The 27,809-nt window shown below is 36.3% G+C and overlaps 1 pseudogene; it reads right to left on the bottom strand.

Moving 5' to 3' along the window:
• Window positions 1-19,224: 19,224 nt before the first annotated feature.
• On the bottom strand, window positions 19,225-26,601 carry LOC145112514 (glucan endo-1,3-beta-glucosidase 14-like; annotated as a pseudogene).
• Window positions 26,602-27,809: the final 1,208 nt, after the last annotated feature.

Below are 27,809 nucleotides of genomic sequence, written 5' to 3' on the forward strand. Positions count from 1 at the left end.
CAACCAGATAGACCCTAAGTAGAGAATACCCTTCTCGGACATAAAAAACGCTTTGACTTTCACAAACACTCCAACTTAAAAGTTGTAGAGAACTGGTAGCAACAAGAAGCCTTCAGGTTTTAATTTATTGATCTTGGTTGGCTGGAGAAACTGCTAGAATAATGCCGTTAGCTAGGCTGAAAGACAATGTCACAGTGCAATTGAAAATAAATATTAATATTATTCTTCAATTCTTTTCAGCATATAATAAGATTTGGGTACATTTGTAAATAAATATATATACCGTTTCAATGTATGACCTCACCATGTTTTCAATATCTTGCACACTGCTATTAGATTGCCCCTCTACATATATCACATAGGTGAAAATAGATTACATTAATCACTAATCAAAGACAGAAGTTAACCAAAATTGCGAAATATTATAAATGGTGTAATTGTGTAAACTTTTTGTCAAGCCAGGAAGATCAATGAGGGTAAAGTTCACAACTATAAAAGATCTGAAATTCAGACATAATAGATTGATTAGTAACTTGTTATGGTTTCTAAAATTTGATGTTCATGAAACATCTTTTGTTTATAATTATATCATACCATTTGGAGAATAGATAATGAGATATACAGGAACAGATGAAATCTATTTGGTACAACCTGTCACTCTGTCAGTTTCATCAGCAATCTCCTTCCTCACAGCAGCTAAAAAAGTATATAAAATTGTAACAAGATCATGCAGAGAGAATGAGAATTACAGAGGATCATAAGCTTTTTAGTCGTAATACCAAAATCAGTGAACCACTTTCGTGGAAGGTGAGCAAACTCTGCCTATTCTTTTCCTTCTTCGATCTTATGAAGTAGTAGAACAAGAGGACGCCGAGTGACAATTCCTGCAAATAGATGTTAATCATACTTTATATCCAACAAATTGAATCAGAAAACTTTGAAGATATAATAATAATTACCAGAACCACGAGGCAAAAAATCCTTGCCAACTACACTTTCCAACACAGATGATTTTCCAGAGGTCTAAAAACAATTTATGGAAAGTGATTAGAGTGAACTGTGAAGTACATTTGCACGAATAAAAACTGCTTACACAAACAGTTTTACACTTTCATCTAAATCAAGAAGTTAAATGTAGTTGTGTCAATAGATATGAACAGCCGTTATCAGGGGTTAGAATTACAGATACAGATCATCGTGTTGAAAAATGAAATAAAGATCAAAGACACACAAACACCATAAACTAAAATTGAGAACCTAAATGCTTGCAAGAAGATTAAGTGAATTAAGTCATTGATCGGATGAAAGAACGCTGAAAAGAAAAGAAATTATGATCAGCGACTAATATCTGCATATTTATACCTGACCACCGACGACGACGATTGTAGGCAAGGTGTCCCAGAGAGTAGGAAGAGAGGATTCTTCACCGAAGTCGCCTAGGGCTGTGCATGCTTTCTATAGTTTGTTGAGAAGATTAATTAGAGTGTCCGTTAACAATTACGATCAATAAGAGATGACAGATTAATCAAATATGATTAGGTGATTAGGGATTTCAGAAATTGCAGATGGACAGAAAGGCGAGTCTCTTTCTGAATTTGGTCTGTAAGGTGTACCTTTCTTCTTCAGTAGTCTTTTACGTATGTTGAGATTATATGTTCTCGCATTACTCAACATAGCTCCGGCTTCATTCGCTTCACCATTTGAAGCCCATCCGGTTTCCAATACTATAACATCCATCTTCTCAAATCCAGCTTTTTCCAAAGCAGTGTAAGTGACATGGATTTGTGCTTCGAACATGTTATCATAATGTAATTTCGTTTTCGTGTCTTCTATTCCTGTGTTATTTATGAAGATTGCATAATTGATATCGATGTGTTCGGGATCACTGATGTATGTGAGAAATGGATACGTGTTTATGTAGAAATGGAGGGAACGAACGAGCGAAGCCACCAGCGGAATGTGGGCTTGAAACCTCATCGTCGGCAAGGTGGAGGAGGTCAAGATCAGTGTGCATGTTTTTCACCGACGGTAGCAGGACCTCCCAGAGTTCCTGATCGCCACCGCCTAGAACCTCGTTTCCGACTACAATTCCACGAATACGGGTTCCGGGGACGACGGGTTCAACATTGTTTTTCATCCAATCCATAGCTCGATCGGCTTGTGCTTATATCTCTCAGGAATTCGTTTCCTAGCCCACTAATGATCTTGATTCCCGATCCTTTGAACGCTTTGAGAACTTCATGATCGGCATCATAGATTCTTGTTGTGCAAGAAAAGAGGAGCAGTGATGATGTTAGGGTTTTTTTTGGGTATTGATCACATAGAGAAGAAGGATGGAAATAAGGTAGAGGTTAAAATGGCGGCCTTTCAAACTTTTGGGATTTTCATTTCCCCCAAGCTAAATGTGCATTTTATTAAATAAAATATAAAACGACATCTCTAGACGACACTCATTTTAACATAGGTGCCCTCTGTGTTTTTAATTATTTTTTATTGGACACTAATTTTAGGGCACGCAATAATACGTGTCCTCGATCTTTCATTTTTTTTTAAAACGGACGTTATTTTTAGGACATACAAAATATAAGTATCGTAAATCACTGCGTGTCATTGTTTGCATGTCATTAAAGGGCAGTTTTCTAGTAGTGATTTATGCAAAATATTCCGACGACCTGTCATCGGCATAGGTTTTGAAAAACCATGCACGTAAATACTTTAACATTTCCGCGTCGACAAGTCGTTGGCATAGATACCCAGGTCAAACAAAGTTGGTCAACCAAAGTTGGTGAACTCTGACGACTTGTGTCATCGACATAGATGTTTCGGCATATGGGACAATTCTTGTAGTATATAATTGGAATTTATTGTAGGAAAGATCAAAAAAAGTTCTTTTATGTGCAATTGCACTGTCTTTTATCTAAAACAATGGTTTTTATGAAGTTTTTAACAGAAATGTTACCGTAGAAATACAAGAAATTGATAAAATAATACCTTTACTGTTTTTCCTGTTTTTCCTGAATATACCTTAGGAGTTTAGCCTTCCATAGAGCTAAGAACGTTTTGATTCAAAGCTCTGATACCAAGATAAAAATTACGTTGCCAGGAATTTTTATCTTGTACTAAAACTCAAAAACTAAAACTTTAAAGTTCACACATTTTTATTAAAATACTGCGGAAGCTTCGTTACAATGGTGGTGGTGGTGATTGTAGGTGAATGAATTCGATGATCCCAAACTTAGAACTTATGCCCTTATATAGATGGGCTTACAAACTAACGGACAAGAATAAAAACGTAAGTGATGACGTTTACACTTTAATTGCTGCCAATTGCATTATTTAAAACTTCATATAAATACGTGAAAAATATACCAAAATAAATAAAAGTACGTAAAAAAACTTAAAAGTTCATATAAATATGTAAAGATATATAAATACACGAAAAATATACCAAAATACATTAAAATATATAAAAATTCTTAAAAATTTCATATAAATACATAAAAAATACATTTATACATTTAAAATATATAAAAACGTAAAAGAAAAAAATTAAAAAAACGTAAAAAAAAACTACATAAAAAAACTTTAAAAAGTACATAACTACATAAATATATATATTTAAATACATAAATACTACATATAAATTCATAAAAATACGTTTATATGTAGTACACAAATTTTCAAAACATTTATAAAAAAGTCTCATTATTTAGGAAGAGTTAACAATTTGGTTTCATGACTTGTTGAATATGTTAAAAATGGTTAAAATAATGAAATTAGTTGTTTTTTTGGGTATTTCCATTAAAAAGATTGGGTTTTAATTCTTAATTTTTCCAAAAAAAAAAAAAGATTTTTCTACATATTTCCATACATATAATCTCAAAATGGATCAAAATTAAGTTTACACCAAAGATGTCAATCGGCCTTTCTTCAAGTTTCCCCATAAAAGGCAATATGTTTATTAGCTTATTGTCTGTTGAATAGTGACGTAAACTTGTAGGTAAAGAAATAACATGCATTCAGTGAGTAATTGTAATTGATATTGATAATTAAGGATTCAAATGTACATAAATGTTTTAGAAATACATTGAAAAAATGAAGAAGGAAAGAGAGATTCTTGTGGGAAATTAAAAATATTTATTAATCACATAATCAACATAGATAAGTAAGTTAGATTAGGAGTAAGTACGTAGTAATAGGTTGAAACCATCGCTCCCCTTCATACAAATGACACACCCTTTCAATGTAACGGCAATGACATCTTTCTACTACGAATGTTAAGAAACTTATGTAACTGCCATAATAACTTCCAACTTTTAATTTCCGTTAGCAAGAACCGTTACTCCATTGAGGCAAGCTTACATCTTCAGCAATAAATAGAGGGAACTTGTGTGCATGAAATAAAGAGAAAACTCTTCAGAAACATGAGGTCTTCTACAATTCATAATTTTTTTGCCTTTCTCATTTTAACATACCCAATTGCTTCAATAGCATTTTCATGTCCGTTTACTACAAAATGGAATGTTAGCGTTATTAGTGCTCTCCGTGAAGATCTTGTTGTTCACATAAAATCAGGAGATGATGATCTTGGGAACCATACCATTCCATATGTAGGAAATTATTCCTGGTCTTTCTGTGAAAAGGTTGGTGGTCACACTCTTTTTTACGGTTACTTCTGGTGGGGTTCAAAATTTCAGAGCTTAGATTTGTTTAACAAAGCCATTTCTGACAAATTAATTTTAAATGCGGATCCTGAACATTGTTACTAGTTTGTAAAACCTGAAGGGTTTTTTGTAAATAATATTCCAAGTGGAGGTGGGCAGTTCATTAAAGGTTGGGACTAAAACAAATATATGTCATCTTTTTCTTATTGTAGCTTGATACAATATATGATTAAAAATTAATTGATGACATTAGTATGCTATGTATGTGTTTATTTCTTCTGTCAGCACATCTGCAAATGTTTACAAATATGCTTTCTTAGTTACAATTGTGCAAGTTCACAAGTACTTTATAAAAAATGTTTGAATAGTAAAACAAAATCCTCCGTGTCATTGGTTTGCCACCCGGTCTACCAGGTAAAAATGTTGAACTTAGTGTCATGGGCGGCTGTCCACCTGGCGTGGATGGCAAGTAAACGCTTGAAGCATTGCCCGACTTTTCATCCTGCATAAATAAACGAGTTTTGCATATATATTAAAAAATCCATAAAATGATATATACATGTGTAAATAAACGAGTTTTGCATGTATGTGTACAAGTGTGTGATCAAATAAATGAATGTGAGTGATAGGTGGAACATATTGCTCTTTGACATGTGTGGTGGGACTAGTGTACTCGGTTCCATTTCCATTTTCCATGGTTACACCAGATGAGCCAGATGACGAAACTACCCCTTGAAAACTCCCTAATACTTGTGGTTGGGTTGCAACAGGCTTTTGCCCCTCTTCGACTAGTTTTCTAAGCAGATTTGTGACTGTAGGAAGAAACTTCATGGATAAAGACAGAATTCCTGGAAGCTGTAAGCATAAAAAAAGGTATAAGAAACAGCAAAATGAATAAATAATAAATAAATAAATTGTGAACTAAGTGGGACAAATTATGAAGTATGTTGCTATTATATGACTTTATGATTCGATATATTTAGATGGAATGGAACTCACCATGCCATTGCTAAATAAATTCACCGGATTTGTCTAGTTGGACCCACAAAGCTTTGAAAAGAAGATAACCCACAAAAATAACAAGCAGCCATAATGGATTCCTGCAAAACAAGACAATATGTATTGTGAATTTTGGATTTCAGTATTAACTGTTGGATGTAATCTTGATGTGGAAGATTGAGTTGAATAAAAAAAAGAATGGGTCATAACTTTGACTGATATGCATGGGAATGGACCGGGTATTATGGAGATTATTCAGTCATTTGTATACCCACGTTTCTGTTAGGATGTGTGCCTATTTTGTAGGTACAATAGTTTATAAATAGATTAGGTTGTCATTTGTTTTATAGATGTAATCAGTTTTTCTTTCTTGAAAGTAATATAGCAGTGAGGACAATTACTTTGAGCAATATATGAGAGTCGTTGTCAGCATGTATGTTCTGGGGTTGTTTGCAGCTGGGTTAAAGGAAGGTTGATTACCAACAATTGGTATCAGAGCACCCAGGTTCACACCTGGTTCTCAGAAAAAGGAGAGGATGAAAGCAAGAAGTTTGGTGATATGATCTGTAGCAAGAAAGTAAGCAGTAAGCATGAAGAAAGGCTGCACAGCAGCAAATTAGAAAGAAAGAAAGAAAGAAAGAAAGAAAGAAAGAAAAGAAGAAAGAAAGAAAGAAAGAAAGAAAGAAGAAAGGAAGAAAGAAAGAAAGAAAGAAGAAAGAATGAAAGCAAGCAACAAGTCCGATCATGTTTGTTAATCAGAAGAAAGATGCAGCAGCAGAATTTTGGTGTTTGTTAGCAGGTAAGAAAGAAGAAGCAGGCAGCAAGTGATTAACAAGCAGGAGAGGGACGGTTGTAAGAAAGAAAAGCAAGATAGCTAGCATGTAGTCTGTAGCAAGTAGCAGACAAGAAAGAAAGCAAGCAGTAAGGGTGATCAGGTTTGGTGATCAGAAGGAAGGATGAAAGCAAGCAGCAAAATAAAGCAATTAAGCAGGAAGATGAAGCATGTTGGCCAAGAAAAATGCATGAGACAACAAGAAGTTAGCAAGATTATAGCAAGAGAAGCAAGGTCAAGAGCATCAAGATTAGGGGGGTGATTGTTGGATATAATCTTGATGTGGAAGATTGAGTTGAATAAAAAAAAGAATGGGTCATAACTTTGACTGATATGCATGGGAATGGACCGGGTATTATGGAGATTATTCAGTCATTTGTATACCCATGTTTCTGTTAGGATGTGTGCCTATTTTGTAGGTACAATAGTTTCAGAGGGGTAACCAAGGAAAACACACGGGGTGGATCGATTTTGAAGTTTGTGAATGGAAGTGGAAGGTAATAGGGGATAACAGAGGCATCCAAAGGTTCTTAAGTGATGGTATGTTGGATGCTTGCGGTATAGCAAGTATGTAGGAGTGGAATGGTTTTTGGTTTTAGTAGGTAGAATATTTAGAAGATATGTGGCCATCTGGAGTGCATGATGCCAAAAGGTGGGGGGAAGAGAGGCATGTGTAAGTAAAGTCTGAATTATATTATTAATTGATCGAATTTTACGTTCGGCTTTACCATTTTGTGGTGAAGTGTGGGGGCATGAAAAACGGAAAACCATTCCGTTTTTAGTACAAAAATCATGAAAGGATTTATTATTCTACTCGGTTCCGTTATCACATTGAAACGATTTAATATCACGCTCAAATTGAGTCTTGATAAATTTGGAGAAATTTAGAAAAGTGGAATAGACATGTGATTTATTACTTAATGGGAATGTCCAAAGATAGTTGGTATAATCATCAAGGAAAAAGAGGTAATATCGATGACCGCCGGTGCTTGCAACCGGGGAGGTCCATAAATCACTATGAAGTATGTCAAATGGCATTGAGGTGTAAGTCAAAGAACTATAGAAAGGCAATTTAATATGTTTACCAAACACACAAGATTGACATAAATGTTTATCAGAAAATTTGCCAACAGAAATAAAGTTGTTCTTATTCAAAGCACGCAATAATGATGAACTAGGATGCCCCAAGCGGCGATGCCATAAGTCTTGAGACAGGGCAGCAAAAGTGGAAAGAGGAGTGACTTGAGTAGATGGCGGTGATAGAGGATAGAGATGTTGGATAAGGTGTCTAAGTCCATAACTATTTCTGGTATGTACTTGACCCGACCCGGCATGGTCTATTTGGGTTGCATGGCACCATGCAATTGGATAAACTAAAATGAGAGAAATAACACTTATGGTTTATTAATATATTATAAGTTCTAATATATTAATAATATTATTTAATTAGTTTGATCAAGAATTAATTTAGAATTAATTAAGTGATCAAAAGATAACTAATTAAATATATGGGTAGATTATGTAAATCTTCCATATCTTATATAGTGGGCTAAAAGGCTCCATGGATTATCAAGTTGGGTTCCACCCATAGGATGCTCCATGGATGCTCCATGGGAGTTACAAACCCATGGGTCATTGAAATGAAGAGTCATGACACATTAGGGTTTACATGGTGTAACCCTAGATGTGTCAGCACTATATAAGAAACCCATTCTCCACCAAAATAGGCTACACTAAGAAACAAGAGGGCTAGAGCCGATTTTGCAAGTGTAAGATTCTCTCAAAGTTTACTCCTTTGCATTTGGTGTTGTGTGAAGCATTTGAGGCATCACACTTGGGGTGCTAGGCTCACAAGGTTTCAAGGATCATAATCAACAACAAGGTAAGTTATTCTATCTTTCATTCAAGTTAAAAATGTTCCCCATGTATGCTAGATAGGAATATAACCTTGGAATTCAACTTTGCATGATTATTAGACAAACATAGATCCAATGTTATTAGGGTTGCATGTACACTTAGGAAGTGTTAGAATGCTCAAAACCCATCAGTGGTATCAGAGCCATGTTTGTTTGTTGTTTTTTTTTTTTTGTGTGCAAACAGCTTGGAAAAAAAATCGTTTTTCTGTTTTCTGCTCGTATGAAAGTTTGCACATTTGTTGCTGGAAATGGACTAGAAACATTACCCTAAACTGTTTTAAAGCTTGTTTTAGATGGTGTAATGTTTATGCTAATCCATTTACAATGGCAATTATTAAAATTACAAGTTTTTTTTTAAGTGTAATTTTTGATTCTTGAAAGTGTTCATATTCATGTTCTTGAACTTATGAAGATTAGATTATCATAGGAATTGTATGTAACCTTCATGGTAGTTTAATTCATGATCATAATGTGTTTTACTGGAGTCCATAACTTGTCCTCAAGTTATGGAAAACCAAAAGTCTCACTTTTATTAAAGCCATTAAAAGAACACAAGAGTTATAAAAATGAAGAGTCTTCATTTTTATTACTCAATTAATTCATAAGTTATAAGAAATGAAAAGTTTTGGAAGTTTACAAAACTTGCCCTCAAGTTTTGGAACATGTAAAGTCTTGATTAAAACTTTAGTTCCAACCCTTAGAATTTTAAAAGTTAAAATTCAACCCTTATACTTTATAATATTATAAGTTACTAATATATATATGTAATCAACAACAAGTCGTCTTACCGCTAGTACGCCTCATTCACGAAGTCGGTCTATAAGGGGGGTATAAGGTTGTTGCCTATAAAATGGCAACTTAATGGGTGTCCACTCTCACCCACCGCTTCCTTGATCGGTGGAGGGTCGTTAGCCGAACGGGTAAGACAAGGACTTATAAATTCTCATTAAAAGTATGATGAATATTATAAAGTAACTAAATGCTTTTATTAAATTCCCAATCTTAGTTACTTTAGGAAAATGTGAATAAGGTGCTAATCCATGAAATTACACTTTGCACTTTGTTTAAGTCGTTGGTGGAGCGTGTGTGGTTAACCGGCACACTAACTTGGACTTAACAAGGTAGGTAAAGGGTGACTTAAGGTTTACCATAGCATCGGTGGAGCGTGTGTGGTTTACCGGCACATCGATTGAGTGATAAACCTTGAGGGTACCAAGTGATTTGCATGGTTACTTCACACCTCGTTTTGTGATCCTCGGTATCCCAGTCACAAAACTTGGAGGGCACACTCGAGATTGAAACATGCCTTTGAAAAGTTCATTGAATCTCAAAAGAATCTAGGAATTTCTAAGAACAAATTAAAAACCTAATATTTATATTTCGTTTTTCATTGTGGAAATTGGTGAATCGTCATTCACCTACCTTTCAAATATGTTATAGCTTGGATTACGGCATACCTCTTCTAAGTTATAATATATTGTGATTGGATCCTAGCCTTAATATTACATTTGGGTGTTTTATTAAGGACTCTCTTAATATCTAAACTAATCTTGTTCTCTTCTTTCAGATGTCTTCAAACAATGCTGCTTCTGGCCCTAATCCTAATGGCTCCTTTACCCTTATGAACTTGTGTGGGAAAGTCACTTTTGATGGATCCAACTTCAATGAATGGATCAGAAACATCAGGATGATTACCCGCTACGAGGACAAAGAATATGTCCTTGACAAGGAGCTTAAGGAGATTGATGAGACCACTGCAACTCCCCAGGAGATCGCTGACTTCCGGGCACATGAAAGGGATGCTACAAAAGTGGCATGCATCATGTTGGCCACCATGACAGCGGAACTCCAAAAGTCCTATAAGGACTTCTACCCTTTTGAAATGCACCAAGATCTGATGGAAAGATACCATCAAAGTGCACGACAAGAGAGGTATGAAATCATATGCTCTATCATAACAACCATGATAAAGGACGGGGAATCTGTCACGAGCCACATGCAGAAAATGCAAAGGTATGTGGATCGGTTGCTGAAGCTTAATGTGAACTTCCCTGAGGAGCTTGCAATAGATATCATTTTGCACTCCTTACCATCGTGCTATGATCAACTCCGCATGACATATCACATGAATAAGAAAGAGGTCACACTCAGCAAACTTCAGGGACTCCTTAAGACCGCAGAAACAGGTCTTAAGGGTAAGTCGGTTGTTAACACTCCTACTCCAAACTCCGCCCCGGTTTTGGCAATCGGGAAAGGTAGAGGGAAGAAGAGGAAGAGCTCTTCGAAGGGTACCAAGGCTAGGACCCTTGATGGCTCTTCTTCAAGTGGAACCAAGAAAGGTTTTGTCACTCCTTCTTCTGACCCAAAAGAGGCTGAATGCTTCTATTGCCATGAAAAGTCACATTGGAAGCGGAACTGCCCAAAATACCAGCAAGATGTGAAGGATGGGAAAGTTAAACCCAACCATGCAGGTATTTACACTATCTTATCTAATAACTCACCCCATTCTAACTCTTGGGTCCTTGATACCGATTGTGGTATTCATATCTGTTCTGATTTGCAGGGACTAAGAATAAGTGAGAATGTGGAGCATGGAAGAATAAACTTAATCATGGGGAATAGGAAAGCTTTACCTGTCACCAAGATTGGAGTTTATACTTTATCGCTAAGTAGTGGGTTTAGTTTAGATTTGAATAAATGTTGTTATTCGCCAGAAATGGCAAGAAATATTATTTCCTTTCATGCATTGTATAAACAAGGTTTCACCTTTTCATTTGATAATGAAGTTGGTTCGATTAATGCTTTCTTTAATAATGTTCTTTATTTTAAAGCATTACCTTGTGATGGTGTGTATGAAACTGTATTTGTGGTTGATAACTTAGGAAATAATGTATTGTGTATTGATTCTGTTAATAATAATAACTTGGATAAAGCATCATTATGGCATTGTCGTCTTGGACATATAAGCAAGAAACACATAGGCCAACTCCAAAAGGATGGAGTATTGGAGTCATTTGACCTAAAGTCAGATGATAGTTGCGAATCATGCTTACTTGGAAAAATGACAAAGTCACCATTCACAGGTTCTTGTGAAAGGGGTGAAGGTTTGTTGGATCTTATACACACAGATGTGTGTGGGCCCTTCAAACATGCCACAAGGGATGCTAATCGTTATTATTTGACTTTTACTGATGATTACAGTAGATATGGATATGTCTACTTAATCAAGCATAAGTCAGAGACTTTTGAGAGGTTTAAAGAGTTTAAACAGGAAGTCGAGAATCAATTGGGCAGGAACATTAAGATGCTTTGATCCGATCGAGGTGGTGAGTATCTTAGTTCAGAGTTCCTCGACTATCTTAGGGAATGTGGGATTGTCTCACAATTGACACCTCCCAGGACACCGCAGTTGAATGGTGTAGCTGAGAGGCGTAATCGAACCTTGTTGGATATGGTTCGTTCCATGATGAGTCGAGCTTCGCTACCAATATCATTTTGGGGGTATGCCTTAGAGACTGCCGCCCATATCCTTAATCTAGTTCCCACAAAGAAAGTTGCCAAAACTCCTCATGAGATGTGGACTGGTAAAGTACCCAAACTAGACCACATTAAGATTTGGGGTTGCGAGGCTTTCGTGAGACGTGAGACTCATGATAAGCTCGAACCTCGAAGTGAGAGGTGTATTTTTATCGGCTACCCACATAAATCCTTTGGTTACCTCTTCTACAGACCTAGTGAGAATGTGGTCTTTGTAGCTAGGAGGGCTTTCTTTCGAGAGAGAGAGTTCATAAGCCAAGGAGACAGCGGGAGGCAAGTTGACCTTGAAGAAATTCAAGAGTCAAGTGGTGAAGGAACTTCAAACCCTAGCACTCAACTTGAGGAGGAAACTTCTGTTGAGCCAATTGACAAGTCTGTACCTCTGAGGCGTTCCACAAGGGTTAGGAATGCACATGAGCATTACTATGGATTCCATATTACTGCGGAAGGTGATACACTTATCAGTGATGAGACACTGATAGGTCTAGATGAACCTAACAGTTACGCGGAAGCCATGGCAGGCCCTGAGTCAGCCAAGTGGAAAGAGGCAATGGACAGCGAGATACAGTCCATGTATGACAATCAAGTTTGGAACTTGGTTGAGAATGTACCAGGTCGTAAGACTGTAGGGTGCAAATGGATCTTCAAGAAGAAGACCGACATGGATGGTAATGTACATACTTATAAGGCACGACTGGTTGCAAAGGGTTTCTCACAAACTCCAGGAGTTGATTATGATGAGACCTTTTCTCCAGTGGCCAAGATTAAGTCTATTAGGGTTCTGTTAGCCATAGCCGCATTTCATGACTATGAAATATGGCAAATGGATGTCAAAACCGCTTTCCTTAATGGAAAGTTGGCTGAGGATGTTTACATGAGTCAGCCAGAGGGTTTTGTCAACACAGAGTACCCTAATAGAGTGTGTAAGCTTGAGAAATCCATTTATGGGTTAAAGCAAGCACCTCGCAGATGGAATCTATGCTTTGATGAGAAAGTCAAGGAATTTGGCTTTTCTAGGAGTGAAGATGAATCTTGTGTATATGTCAAGGCTAGTGGGAGTATAGTTAGCTTTTTGGTATTGTATGTGGATGACATACTACTCATAGGATCGATCATGTATGCTATGACGTGTACTCGACCTGATGTAGCCTTTTCTTTGAGCATGGTTAGCAGGTATCAGGGGAACCCTGGCAAGGCACACTGGACTGCGGTAAAGAATATCCTCAAGTACCGACGGAGGACTAAGGACTGGGTCCTTACCCTCGGTGGGAGTGAAGACTTGAGAGTTGTAGGGTATAGTGATGCTAGCTTTCAGACTGATAGGGATAATTTCCGCTCTCAATCAGGCTGGGTCTTTACCTTAAATGGAGGAGCAATTTCTTGGAAGAGTTCCAAGCAAGAGACAGTGGCTGATTCAACTTGCGAATCAGAGTATATAGCAGCTAGCGAGGCAGCAAAGGAGGCGATATGGCTGAAGAACTTCATTGGAGACCTTGGAGTTGTACCAGCTATTAAAGAGCCAATGGAAATTTTTTATGATAGTGAAAGTGCAGTTGCCTTAGCCAAGGAACCAAGGGATCACGGGAGATCCAGACACATCGACAGAAAATACCATTTGATCAGACATCGAATAGAAGAAGGACTCCTCATGGCAAAGAGGGTATCATCGGATGAGAATCCAGCAGATCCCCTCACGAAGGGACTGACTCGGGTTAAGCATCTCCAGCATGCTCGGAGCATAGGGCTGAAGGATGATATTAGATTTAGTAGTTAGATAACCTTGAAATTTGTAAAGTGTAATTGACATTAGATGATGCATAAAAGGTGTTTTATTTATGAGTAAAGTGTTGCTATCTCTTGTCGATCGTTTACTATATTTCTTTTGCATGTTTTGACTTCCAGAATAATTATGTTTGGTATATCATATTATTCGAACCTCCACAGTCGGTCATATGTCGGAAGTAGGTATGAATCAAGACTGTCATGATTGGTTGCAGAGGTCTAAGTTGTTGGACATGGCTACAACACTCATGAGTGCTCATAAGTTCTAAGCATTGGACTCAACCCACGCTCACTGGAATCACTTCATGGAATTTATCTCGAGTGATCGTGAGACGGTAATATCATATAAGTCTTCAAACCTAGAGATATGATTTGTTACTTATGAGTTGGTTATGCATTGATTGTACGTTAACGCATTGGTAACTCGATGTTATAAAACGTGCTTTTGTGTATAATTCAATGAGTGGTAGAACAAACATATGAGTCGAAGTTTATCTGTTCCTTCTTGGATTAGAAGCTGATATCTGGGCCCCTCGATGATTTTGTTTTGACCTATGTACCGGGCCCGGTCAGAACTAAGTTGATGTGTTCAATTAAGTTCTTTGTCAAACAAATCGGAAATCGGGAAACAAACTGCTGGACACAAAGTAAGACAATGTTCCATGTATTTGTCCGGCTGATATCTAGAACAGAGGATTATATGATCACTTATCTTAAATGGCGTATCATCATCTTCTCAGTTCCGAGAGACCTTGAAAGAGCTACGATTGCCGATCGGTTCCTGAAGTATTGCAGTTATAGTTATTAGACTTATCCAAGTGGGAGACTGTTGGATAAGGTGTCTAAGTCCATAACTATTTCTGGTATGTACTTGACCCGACCCGGCATGGTCCATTTGGGTTGCATGGCACCATGCAATTGGATAAACTAAAATGAGAGAAATAACACTTATGGTTTATTAATATATTATAAGTTCTAATATATTAATAATATTATTTAATTAGTTTGATCAAGAATTAATTTAGAATTAATCAAGTGATCAAAAGATAACTAATTAAATATATGGGTAGATTATGTAAATCTTCCATATCTTATATAGTGGGTTAAGAGGCTCCATGGATTATCAAGTTGGGTTCCACCCATAGGATGCTCCATGGATGCTCCATGGGAGTTACAAACCCATGGGTCATGGAAATGAAGAGTCATGACACATTAGGGTTTACATGGTGTAACCCTAGATGTGTCAACACTATATAAGAAACCCATTCTCCACCAAAATAGGCTACACTAAGAAACAAGAGGGCTAGAGCCGATTTTGCAAGTGTAAGATTCTCTCAAAGTTTACTCCTTTGCATTTGGTGTTGTGTGAAGCATTTGAGGCATCACACTTGGGGTGCTAGGCTCACAAGGTTTCAAGGATCATAATCAACAACAAGGTAAGTTATTCTATCTTTCATTCAAGTTAAAAATGTTCCCCATGTATGCTAGATAGGAATATAACCTTGGAATTCAACTTTGCATGATTATTAGACAAACATAGATCCAAGGTTATTAGGGTTGCATGTACAATTAGGAAGTGTTAGAATGCTCAAAACCCATCAAGAGATCTCCAGTGCTGTTACATCGGAGGATAGGAATCCGCGTCTGAAAGTCCTTCACAAGAAAGCCAAAAGGGTCAAATTCAATGGATATATTGTTATCAGTGGTTAAACGACGAACAGACAAAAGGTTTTTGATTAGCTTAGGTGCGTGAAGAATATTTTTGAGTTGTAAAGGTGGAAAGGGTGGTGGTAAGGTTGTGTGACCGGTGCCATGAATTGGGATTTGAAAACAGTTGCCAACAACTATGTTGTTTTGTATACCATTATTGAAATAACGGGAAATGTTACCTGTATTGTTTGACATGTGATTTGTAGCCCCGGAGTCCAAATACCAATTCTGATCAGGATTGAGAGTCATGGTGTACATAGCCTGCTCGATGTTTGTTGGTGTGTATGAGTCTGCATAACCAAAAGGTGGGCTGCCAAGAACACCTGCAAATGTGTTTCGGTTAGGGTGCCTGTTACCTGGTGTGGTAGGATATGGTGCAGGAGGGGCTTTCCACTGTTGTTGTTGTTGCCAAGTAGGATTCCAACCATTAGAGTTCCAACCATTCCAAGGAGTTTGTGGATAAAAGTAGTTACCCTGACCTAAATTGTTCCCACGTCCGCGACCACGTCCCCGGCCATGTCCGCGCCCACCTCTGCCTGAGTGACCTCCACCGCGACCCTGCTGTCCATGGACTCCTGTGTGGTGTTGTTGCTGATCATAACCAGACCTATCACGACTACCTGTGTTGTGTGAGATGGATTGTTGGGCTGCTGCATGAGCTTTTTCTGAGGCAGCAAGCAGCGCAGTAGAAGATGTGGCTGCAATGTGAGCTTTTCGGGTTTCTTCCAAAATAAGTTTGGACCTTGCTGTATAAAAATCAGGCAGGGGAGAGGTTTGTTGCAAGTGTGTTGCTATGTTTTCATATTTTTCACCAAGACCGGCAATCAATTGTAGCACTAACCGATCCTTAGAAACCGGTGCATCAACATTTGAGAGTTGATCAGATAGAGTTTTTAACTCTTGACAGTAGGCGAAAACATTGGGAAAAGATTCTAACCGGACATTAGAGAACCGGTTTTCCAAGTATAAGGCTCTTGAAGGCTTGCTATCAATGAACATATTCTCCAAGGCTTTCCATGCCTGTTCAGCAGTAGAATCTGGCTTGAGAATGGTGATTAGTAAATCCTTAGAGATTGTATTGTGAATCCATTGTAGAACTAAAGAATCTAATCGTTTCCATGGAACTTTGTCATCCATCTTTTCTTTATCTTTATCACCGGGTGATTTAGATGAAGATCCTTCAGCGGGAATAATGTGATTAATTACATCATGGGCGCGACAGTGGATCTTGAAGAGTTCCACCCATGTCGTGTATTGTCCATCATCCTGGTCCAACACAATGGGAATGAAATTCCTGATGTTGGTAACTGTAAGAGCAGGATGTAGATTAGCCATTCGAGCGTTAGAGAAGAAGATGAATGAGGAGATAATGAAGATAAATCAGATGCAAAGAAAGCAAAATCAGGTTCTGATTGGAAGATGGAATGCTACTAAAGAAGATAGAATTACAAGTGCTGAGAACGAAAAGAAGTTGAGAAGGAAATCGATGCTGTAACTGGAGCCGTGACTTGAGTTTTCGGCTGCTAGGGTTGTTGGGGAGATCAGAGGTATAGCTCTGATACCATAATGGATTGTAAAATATTCAATGTGTCTCGCTCTTTCTCATTGACTAGAATATATATATATATATATATATATATATATATATATATATATATATATATATATATATATATATATATATATATATATATATATATATATACTTACAAATGTTACAGTTTAGTACCATGAGAATTACAAAATATATAATATACATCATAAAGTTTCCTAGTCTAATATAAATAGATTAGGTTGTCATTTGTTTTATAGATGTAATCAGTTTTTCTTTCTTGAAAGTAATATAGCAGTGAGAACAATTACTTTGAGCAATATATGAGAGTCGTTGTCAGCATGTATGTTCTGGGGTTGTTTGCAGTTGGGTTAAAGGAAGGTTGATCAACAGTCATCGCCATTATGATATGTTAGATATGTTGCATGGCCCACAACAATTCTTAAAGATTAATCTACACAACGCTTATCACCAACTCCATGACCAAAAAAACATGGCGGATCAGTCAACACTAAAGACACAGCATTAACTGTGAATATTATTGACTACAACGGATATCATTCTCTCAACTGCAAAACTATTGCTTCCTGTTTTCTGACTTGATGTTTGTGGAAATCAGTGTGGTCCTGAAATGGCGCTCGATGCATACAGGTGATTGGTGTTGTAAAGGAAGGAGTTTTCTCCTTGAATATAGGACAATATTCTCCTAACAACCAGATAGACCCTAAGTAGAGAATACCCTTCTCGGACATAAAAAACGCTTTGACTTTCACAAACACTCCAACTTAAAAGTTGTAGAGAACTGGTAGCAACAAGAAGCCTTCAGGTTTTAATTTATTGATCTTGGTTGGCTGGAGAAACTGCTAGAATAATGCCGTTAGCTAGGCTGAAAGACAATGTCACAATGCAATTGAAAATAAATATTAATATTATTCTTCAATTCTTTTCAGCATATAATAAGATTTGGGTACATTTGTAAATAAATATATATACCGTTTCAATGTATGACCTCACCATGTTTTCAATATCTTGCACAATGCTATTAGATTGCCCCTCTACATATATCACATAGGTGAAAATAGATTACATTAATCACTAATCAAAGACATAAGTTAACCAAAATTGCGAAATATTATAAATGGTGTAATTGTGTAAACTTTTTGTCAAGCCAGGAAGATCAATGAGGGTAAAGTTCACAACTATAAAAGATCAGAAATTCAGACATAATAGATTGATTAGTAACTTGTTATGGTTTCTAAAATTTGATGTTCATGAAACATCTTTTGTTTATAATTATATCATACCATTTGGAGAATAGATAATGAGATATACAGGAACAGATGAAATCTATTTGGTACAACCTGTCACTCTGTCAGTTTCATCAGCAATCTCCTTCCTCACAGCAGCTAAAAAAGTATATAAAATCGTAACAAGATCATGCAGAGAGAATGAGAATTACAGGAGGATCATAAACTTTTTAGTCGTAAAACCAAAATCAGTGATCCACTTTCGTGGAAGGTGAGCAAACTCTGCCTATTCTTTTCCTTCTTCGATCTTATGAAGTAGTAGAACAAGAGGACGCCGAGTGACAATTCCTGCAAATAGATGTTAATCAAACTTTATATCCAACAAATTGAATCAGAAAACTTTGAAGATATAATAATAATTACCAGAACCACAAGGCAAAAAATCCTTGCCAACTACACTCTCCAACACAGATGATTTTCCAGAGCTCTAAAAACAATTTATGGAAAGTGATTAGAGTGAACTGTGAAGTACATTTGCACGAATAAAAACTGCTTACACAAACAGTTTTACACTTTCATCTAAATCAAGAAGTTAAATGTAGTTGTGTCAATAGATATGAACAGCCGTTATCAGGGGTTAGAATTACAGATACAGATCATCGTGTTGAAAAATGAAATAAAGATCAAAGACACACAAACACCATAAACCAAAATTGAGAACCTAAATGCTTGCAAGAAGATTAAGTGAATTAAGTCATTGATCGGATGAAAGAACGCTGAAAAGAAAAGAAATTATGATCAGCGATAAATATCTGCATATTTATACCTGACCACCGACGACAACGATTGTAGGCAAGGTGTCCCAGAGAGTAGGAAGAGAGGATTCTTCACCGAAGTCGCCTAGGGCTGTGCATGTTTTCTGTAGTTTGTCGACGACATTAATTAGAGTGTCCATTAACAATTACGATCAATAAGAGATGACAGATTAATCAAATACGATTAGGTGATTAGGGATTTCAGAAATTGCAGATGGACAGAAAGGCGAGTCTCTTTCTGAATTTGGTCTGTAAGGTGTACCTTTCTTCTTTAGTAGTCTTTTACGTATGTTGAGATTATATGTTCTCGCATTACTCAACATAGCTCCGGCTTCATTCGCTTCACCATTTGAAGCCCATCCGGTTTCCAATACTATAACCTCCATCTTCTCAAATCCAGCTTTTTCCAAAGCAGTGTAAGTGACATCGATTTGTGCTTCAAACATGTTATCATAATGTAATTTTGTTTTCGTGTCTTCTATTCCTGTGTTATTTATGAAGATTGCATAATTGATATCGATGTGTTCGGGATCACTGATGTATGTGAGAAATGGATACGTATTTATGTAGAAATGGAGGGAACGAACGAGCGAAGCCACCAGCGGAATGTGGGCTTGAAACCTCATCGTCGGCAAGGTGGAGGAGGTCAAGATCAGTGTGCATGTTTTTCACCGACGGTAGCAGGACCTCCCAGAGTTCCTGATCGCCACCGCCTAGAACCTCGTTTCCGACTACAATTCCACGAATACGGGTCCGGGGACGACGGGTTCAACATTGTTTATCATCCAATCCATAGCTCGATCGGCTTGTGCTTATATCTCTCAGGAATTCGTTTCCTAGCCCAATAATGATCTTGATTCCCGATCCTTTGAACGCTTTAAGAACTTCATGATCGGCATCATAGATTCTTGTTGTGCAAGAAAAGAGGAGCAGTGATGATGTTAGGGTTTTTTTTGGGTATTGATCACATAGAGAAGAAGGATGGAAATAAGGTAGAGGTTAAAATGGCGGCCTTTCAAACTTTTGGGATTTTCATTTCCCCCAAGCTAAATGTGCATTTTATTAAATAAAATATAAAACGACATCTCTAGACGACACTCATTTTAACATAGGTGCCCTCTGTGTTTTTAATTATTTTTTATTGGACACTAATTTTAGGGCACGCAAAAATGCGTGTCCTCGATCCTTCATTTTTTTTAAAACGGACGTTATTTTTAAGACACACAAAATATAAGTATCGTAACTCACTGCGTGTCATTATTTGCATATCATTAAAGGGCAGTTTTCTAGTAGTGATTTATGAAAAATATTCCGACGACCTGTCATCGGCATAGGTTTTGAAAAACCATGCACGTAAATACTTTAACATTTCCGCGTCGACAAGTCGTTCGTATAGATACCCAGGTCAAACAAAGTTGGTCAACCAAAGTTGGTGAACTCCGACGACTTGTGTCATCGACATAGATGTTTCGGCATATGGGGCAATTCTTGTAGTATATAATTGGAATTTATTGTAGGAAAGTTCAAAAAAAGTTCTTTTATGTGCAATTGCGCTGTCTTTTATCTAAAAACAATGGTTTTTATGAAGTTTTTAACTGAAATGTTACCGTAGAAATACAAGAAATTGATAAAATAATACCTTTACTGTTTTTCCTGAATATACCTTAGGAGTTTAGTCTTCCATAGAGCTAAGAACGTTTTGATTCAAAGCTCTGATACCAAGATTAAAATTACGTTGCCAGGAATTTTTATCTTGTACTAAAGCTCAAAAACTAAAACTTTAAAGTACACACATTTTTATTAAAATATTGCGGAAGCTTTGTTACAATGGTGGTGGTGGTGATTGTAAGTGAATGAATTCGATGATCCCAAACTTAGAACTTATGCCCTTATATAGATAGGCTTACAAACTAATGGACAAGAATAAAAACGTAAGTGATGAAGTTTACACTCTAATTGCTGCCAACTGCATTATTTAAAACTTCATATAAATACGTGAAAAATATACCAAAATAAATAAAAGTACGTAAAAAAACTTAAACGTTCATATAAATATGTAAAGATATATAAATACACGAAAAATATACCAAAATACATTAAAGTATATAAAAATACTTAAAAATTTCATATAAATACATAAAAAATACATTTATACATTTAAAATATATAAAAACGTAACAGAAAAAAAATTAAAAAAACGTAAAAAAAACTACATAAAAAAACTTTAAAAAGTACATAACTACATAAATATATATATTTAAATACATAAATAGTACATATAAATTCATAAAAATACGTTTATATGTAGTACACAAATTTTCAAAACATTTATAAAAAATCTCATTATTTAGGAAGAGTTAACAATTTGGTTTCATGACTTGTTGAATATGTTAAAAATGGTTAAAATAATGAAATTAGTTGTTTTTTTGGGTATTTCTATTAAAAAGATTGGGTTTTAATTCTTAATTTTTCCAAAAAAAAAAATAAGATTTTCTACATATTTCCATACATATAATCTCAAAATGGATCAAAATTAAGTTTACACCAAAGATGTCAATCGGCCTTTCTTCAAGTTTCCCCATAAAAGGCAATATGTTTATTAGCTTATTGTCTGTTGAATAGTGACGTAAACTTGTAGGTAAAGAAATAACATGCATTCAGTGAGTAATTGTAATTGATATTGATAATTAAGGATTCAAATGTACATAAATGTTTTAGAAATACATTGAAAACATGAAGACGGAAAGAGAGATTCTTGTGGGAAATAAAAAATATTTATTAATCACCTAATCAACATAGATAAGTAAGTTACATCAGGAGTAAGTACGTAGTAATAGGTTGAAACCATCGCTCCCCTTCATACAAACGACACACCCTTTCAATGTAACGGCAATGACATCTTTCTACTACGAATGTTAAGAAACTTATGTAACTGCCATAATAACTTCCAACTTGTAACTTCCGTTAGCAAGAACCGTTACTCCATTGAGGCAAGCTTACATCTTCAGCAATAAATAGAGGGAACTTGTGTGCATGAAATAAAGAGAAAACCCTTCAGAAACATGAGGTCTTCTACAATTCATAATTTTTTTGCCTTTCTCATTTTAACATACCCAATTGCTTCAATAGCATTTTCATATCCGTTTACTACAAAATGGAATGTTAGCGTTATTAGTGCTCTCCGTGAAGATCTTGTTGTTCACATAAAATCAGGAGATGATGATCTTGGGAACCATACCATTCCATATGTAGGAAATTACTCCTGGTCTTTCTGTGAAAAGGTTGATGGTCACACTCTTTTTTACGGTTACTTCTGGTGGGGTTCAAAATTTCAGAGCTTAGATTTGTTTAACAAAACCATTTCTGACAAATTAATTTTAAATGCGGATCCTGAACATTGTTACTGGTTTGTAAAACCTGAAGGGTTTTTTGTAAATAATATTCCAAGTGGAGGTGGGCAGTTCATTAAAGGTTGGGACTAAAACAAATATATGTCATCTTTTTCTTATTGTAGCTTGATACAATATATGATTAAAAATTAATTGATGACATTAGTATGCTATGTATGTGTTTATTTCTTCTGTCAGCACATCTGCAAATGTTTACAAATATGCTTTCTTAGTTACAATTGTGCAAGTTCACAAGTACTTTATAAAAAATGTTTGAATAGTAAAACAAAATCCTCCGTGTCATTGGTTTGCCACCCGGTCTACCAGGTAAAAATGTTGAACTTAGTATCATGGGCGGCTGTCCACCTGGCGTGGATGGCAAGTAAACGCTTGAAGCATTGCCCGACTTTCCATCCTGCATAAATAAACGAGTTTTGCATATATATTAAAAAATCCATAAAATGATATATACATGTGTAAATAAACGAGTTTTGCATGTATGTGTACAAGTGTGTGATCAAATAAATGAATGTGAGTGATAGGTGGAACATATTGCTCTTTGACATGTGTGGTGGGACTAGTGTACTCGGTTCCATTTCCATTTTCCATGGTTACACCAGATGAGCCAGATGACGAAACTACCCCTTGAAAACTCCCTAATACTTGTGGTTGGATTGCAACAGGCTTTTGCCCCTCTTCGACTAGTTTTCTAAGCAGATTTGTGACTGTAGGAAGAAACTTCATGGATAAAGACAGAATTCCTGGAAGCTGTAAACATAAAAAAAGGTATAAGAAACAGGAAAATGAATAAATAATAAATAAATAAATTGTGAACTAAGTGGGACAAATTGTGAAGTATGTTGCTATTATATGACTTTATGATTCGATATATTTAGATGGAATGGAACTCACCATGCCATTGCTAAATAAATTCACCGGATTTGTCTAGTTGGACCCACAAAGCTTTGAAAAGAAGATAACCCACAAAAATAACAAGCAGCCATAATGGATTCCTGCAAAACAAGACAATGTGTATTGTGAATTTTGGATTTGAGTATTCACTGTTGGACATAATCTTGATGTGGAAGATTGAGTTGAATAAAAAAAAAAGAATGGGTCATAACTTTGACTGATATGCATGGGAATGGACCGGGTATTATGGAGATTATTCAGTCATTTGTATACCCACGTTTCTGTTAGGATGTGTGCCTATTTTGTAGGTACAATAGTTTATAAATAGATTAGGTTGTCATTTGTTTTATAGATGTAATCAGTTTTTCTTTATTGAAAGTAATATAGCAGTGAGAATAATTACTTTGAGCAATATATGAGAGTCGTTGTCAGCATGTATGTTCTGGGGTTGTTTGCAGCTGGGTTAAAGGAAGGTTGATTACCAACAATTGGTATCAGAGCACCCAGGTTCACACCTGGTTCTCAGAAAAAGGAGAGGATGAAAGCAAGAAGTTTGGTGATATGATCTGTAGCAAGAAAGTAAGCAGTAAGCATGAAGAAAGGCTGCACAGCAGCAAATTAGAAAGAAAGAAAGAAAGAAAGAAAGAAAGAAAAGAAGAAAGAAAGAAAGAAAGAAAGAAAGAAGAAAGGAAGAAAGAAAGAAAGAAAGAAAGAAAGAAGAAAGAATGAAAGCAAGCAACAAGTCCGATCATGTTTGTTAATCAGAAGAAAGATGCAGCAGCAGAATTTTGTTGTTTGTTAGCAGGTAAGAAAGAAGAAGCAGGCAGCAAGTGATTAACAAGCAGGAGAGGGACGGTTGCAAGAAAGAAAAGCAAGATAGCTAGCATGTAGTCTGTAGCAAGTAGCAGACAAGAAAGAAAGCAAGCAGTAAGGGTGATCAGGTTTGGTGATCAGAAGGAAGGATGAAAGCAAGCAGCAAAATAAAGCAATTAAGCAGGAAGATGAAGCATGTTGGCCAAGAAAAATGCATGAGACAACAAGAAGTTAGCAAGATTATAGCAAGAGAAGCAAGGTCAAGAGCATCAAGATTAGGGGGGTGATTGTTGGATATAATCTTGATGTGGAAGATTGAGTTGAATAAAAAAAAAAGAATGGGTCATAACTTTGACTGATATGCATGGGAATGGACCGGGTATTATGGAGATTATTCAGTCATTTGTATACCACGTTTCTGTTAGGATGTGTGCCTATTTTGTAGGTACAATAGTTTATAAATAGATTAGGTTGTCATTTGTTTTATAGATGTAATCAGTTTTTCTTTCTTGAAAGTAATATAGCAGTGAGAACAATTACTTTGAGCAATATATGAGAGTCGTTGTCAGCATGTATGTTCTGGGGTTGTTTGCAGCTGGGTTAAAGGAAGGTTGATTACCAACAGTCATCGCCATTATGATATGTTAGATATGTTGCATGGCCCACAACAATTCTTAAAGATTGATCTACACAACGCTTATCACCAACTCCATGACCAGAAAAACATGCCGGATCAGTCAACACTAAAGACACAGCATTAACTGTGAATATTATTGACTACAACGGATATCATTCTCTCAACTGCAAAACTATTGCTTCCTGTTTTCTGACTTGATGTTTGTGGAAATCAGTGTGGTCCTGAAATGGCGCTCGATGCATACAGGTGATTGGTTTTGTAAAGGAAGGAGTTTTCTCCTTGAATATAGGACAATATTCTCCTAACAACCAGATAGACCCTAAGTAGAGAATACCCTTCTCGGACATAAAAAACGCTTTGACTTTCACAAACACTCCAACTTAAAAGTTGTAGAGAACTGGTAGCAACAAGAAGCCTTCAGGTTTTAATTTATTGATCTTGGTTGGCTGGAGAAACTGCTAGAATAATGCCGTTAGCTAGGCTGAAAGACAATGTCACAATGCAATTGAAAATAAATATTAATATTATTCTTCAATTCTTTTCAGCATATAATAAGATTTGGGTACATTTGTAAATAAATATATATACCGTTTCAATGTATGACCTCACCATGTTTTCAATATCTTGCACAATGCTATTAGATTGCCCCTCTACATATATCACATAGGTGAAAATAGATTACATTAATCACTAATCAAAGACAGAAGTTAACCAAAATTGAAAATATTATAAATGGTGTAATTGTGTAAACTTTTTGTCAAGCCAGGAAGATCAATGAGGGTAAAGTTCACAACTATAAAAGATCAGAAATTCAGACATAATAGATTGATTAGTAACTTGTTATGTTTTCTAAAATTTGATGTTCATGAAACATCTTTTGTTTATAATTATATCATACCATTTGGAGAATAGATAATGAGATATATAGGAACAGATGAAATCTATTTGGTACAACCTGTCACTCTGTCAGTTTCATCAGCAATCTCCTTCCTCACAGCAGCTAAAAAAGTATATAAAATTGTAACAAGATCATGCAGAGAGAATGAGAATTACAGGAGGATCATAAGCTTTTTAGTCGTAATACCAAAATCAGTGAACCACTTTCGTGGAAGGTGAGCAAACTCTGCCTATTCTTTTCCTTCTTCGATCTTATGAAGTAGTAGAACAAGAGGACGCCGAGTGACAATTCCTGCAAATAGATGTTAATCATACTTTATATCCAACAAATTGAATCAGAAAACTTTGAAGATATAATAATAATTACCAGAACCACAAGGCAAAAAATCCTTGCCAACTACACTCTCCAACACAGATGATTTTCCAGAGCTCTCAAAACAATTTATGGAAAGTGATTAGAGTGAACTGTGAAGTACATTTGCACGAATAAAAACTGCTTACACAAACAGTTTTACACTTTCATCTAAATCAAGAAGTTAAATGTAGTTGTGTCAATAGATATGAACAGCCGTTATCAGGGGTTAGAATTACAGATACAGATCATCCTGTTGAAATATGAAATAAAGATCAAAGACACACAAACACCATAAACTAAAATTGAGAACCTAAATGCTTGCAAGAAGATTAAGTGAATTAAGTCATTGATCGGATGAAAGAACGCTGAAAAGAAAAGAAATTATGATCGGCGATTAATATCTGCATATTTATACCTGACCACCGACGACGACGATTGTAGGCAAGGCGTCCCAGAGAGTAGGAAGAGAGGATTCTTCACCGAAGTCGCCTAGGGCTGTGCATGCCTTCTGTAGTTTGTTGAGGAGATTAATTAGATTCTCCATTGACAATTACGATCAATAAGAGATGACAGATTAATCAAATACGATTAGGTGATTAGGGATTTCAGAAATTGCAGATGGACAGAAAGGCGAGTCTCTTTCTGAATTTGGTTTGTAAGGTGTACCTTTCTTCTTCAGTAGTCTTTTACGTAAGTTGAGATTATACGTTCTCGCATTACTCAACATAACTCCGGCTTCATTCCCTTAACCATTTGAAGCCCATCCGGTTTCCAATACTATAACCTCCATCTTCTCAAATCCAGCTTTTTCCAAAGCAGTGTAAGTGGCATCGATTTGTGCTTCGAACATGTTATCATAATGTAATTTCGTTTTCGCGTCTTCTATTCCTGCGTTATTTTTGAAGATTGCATAATTGATATCGATGTGTTCGAGATCACTGATGTATGTGAGAAATGGATACGTGTTTATGTAGAAATGGAGGGAACGAACTAGCGAACCCACCAGCGGAATGTGGGCTTGAAACCTCAACATCGTCGGCTAGGTGGAGGAGGTCGAGATCAGTGTGGATGTTTTTCACCGACGGTAGCAGGACCTCCCAGAGTTCCTGATCGCCACCGCCTAGAACCTCGTTTCCGACTACAATTCCACAAATACAGGTCCCGGGGACGACGGGTTCAACATTGTTTTTCATCCAATCCATAGCTCGATCGGCTTGTGCTTATATCTCTCAGGAATTTGTTTCCTAGCCCAATAATGATCTTGATTCCCGATCCTTTGAACGCTTTGAGAACTTCATGATCGGCGTCATAGGTTCTTGTTGTGCAAGAAAAGAGGAGCAGTGATGATGTTAGGGTTTTTTTTGGGTATTGATCACAGAGAGAAGAAGGATGGAAATAAGGTAGAGGTTAAAATGGCGGCCTTTCAAACTTTTGGGATTTTCATTTCCCCCAAGCTAAATGCGCCTTTCATTAAATAAAATATAAAACAACATCTCTACACGACACTCATTTTAACATAGGTGCCCTCTGTGTTTTTTATTTTTTTTATTGGACACTAATTTTAGGGCACACAAAAATGCGTGTCCTCTATCCTTCGTTTTTTTTAAAACCGACGTTATTTTTAGTACACACAAAATATAAGTTTCGTAAATCACTGCGTGTCATTGTTTGCATGTCATTAAAAGGCAGTTCTCTAGTAGTGATTTATGCAAAATATTCCGACGACCTGTCATCCGCATAGGTTTTGAAAAA

The sequence above is a fragment of the Lactuca virosa genome, chromosome 5 (assembly GCF_052849685.1).
Source record: "Lactuca virosa cultivar CGN04683 chromosome 5, Lactuca_virosa_CGN04683_v6, whole genome shotgun sequence".
Taxonomy (NCBI): Eukaryota; Viridiplantae; Streptophyta; class Magnoliopsida; order Asterales; family Asteraceae; genus Lactuca; species Lactuca virosa.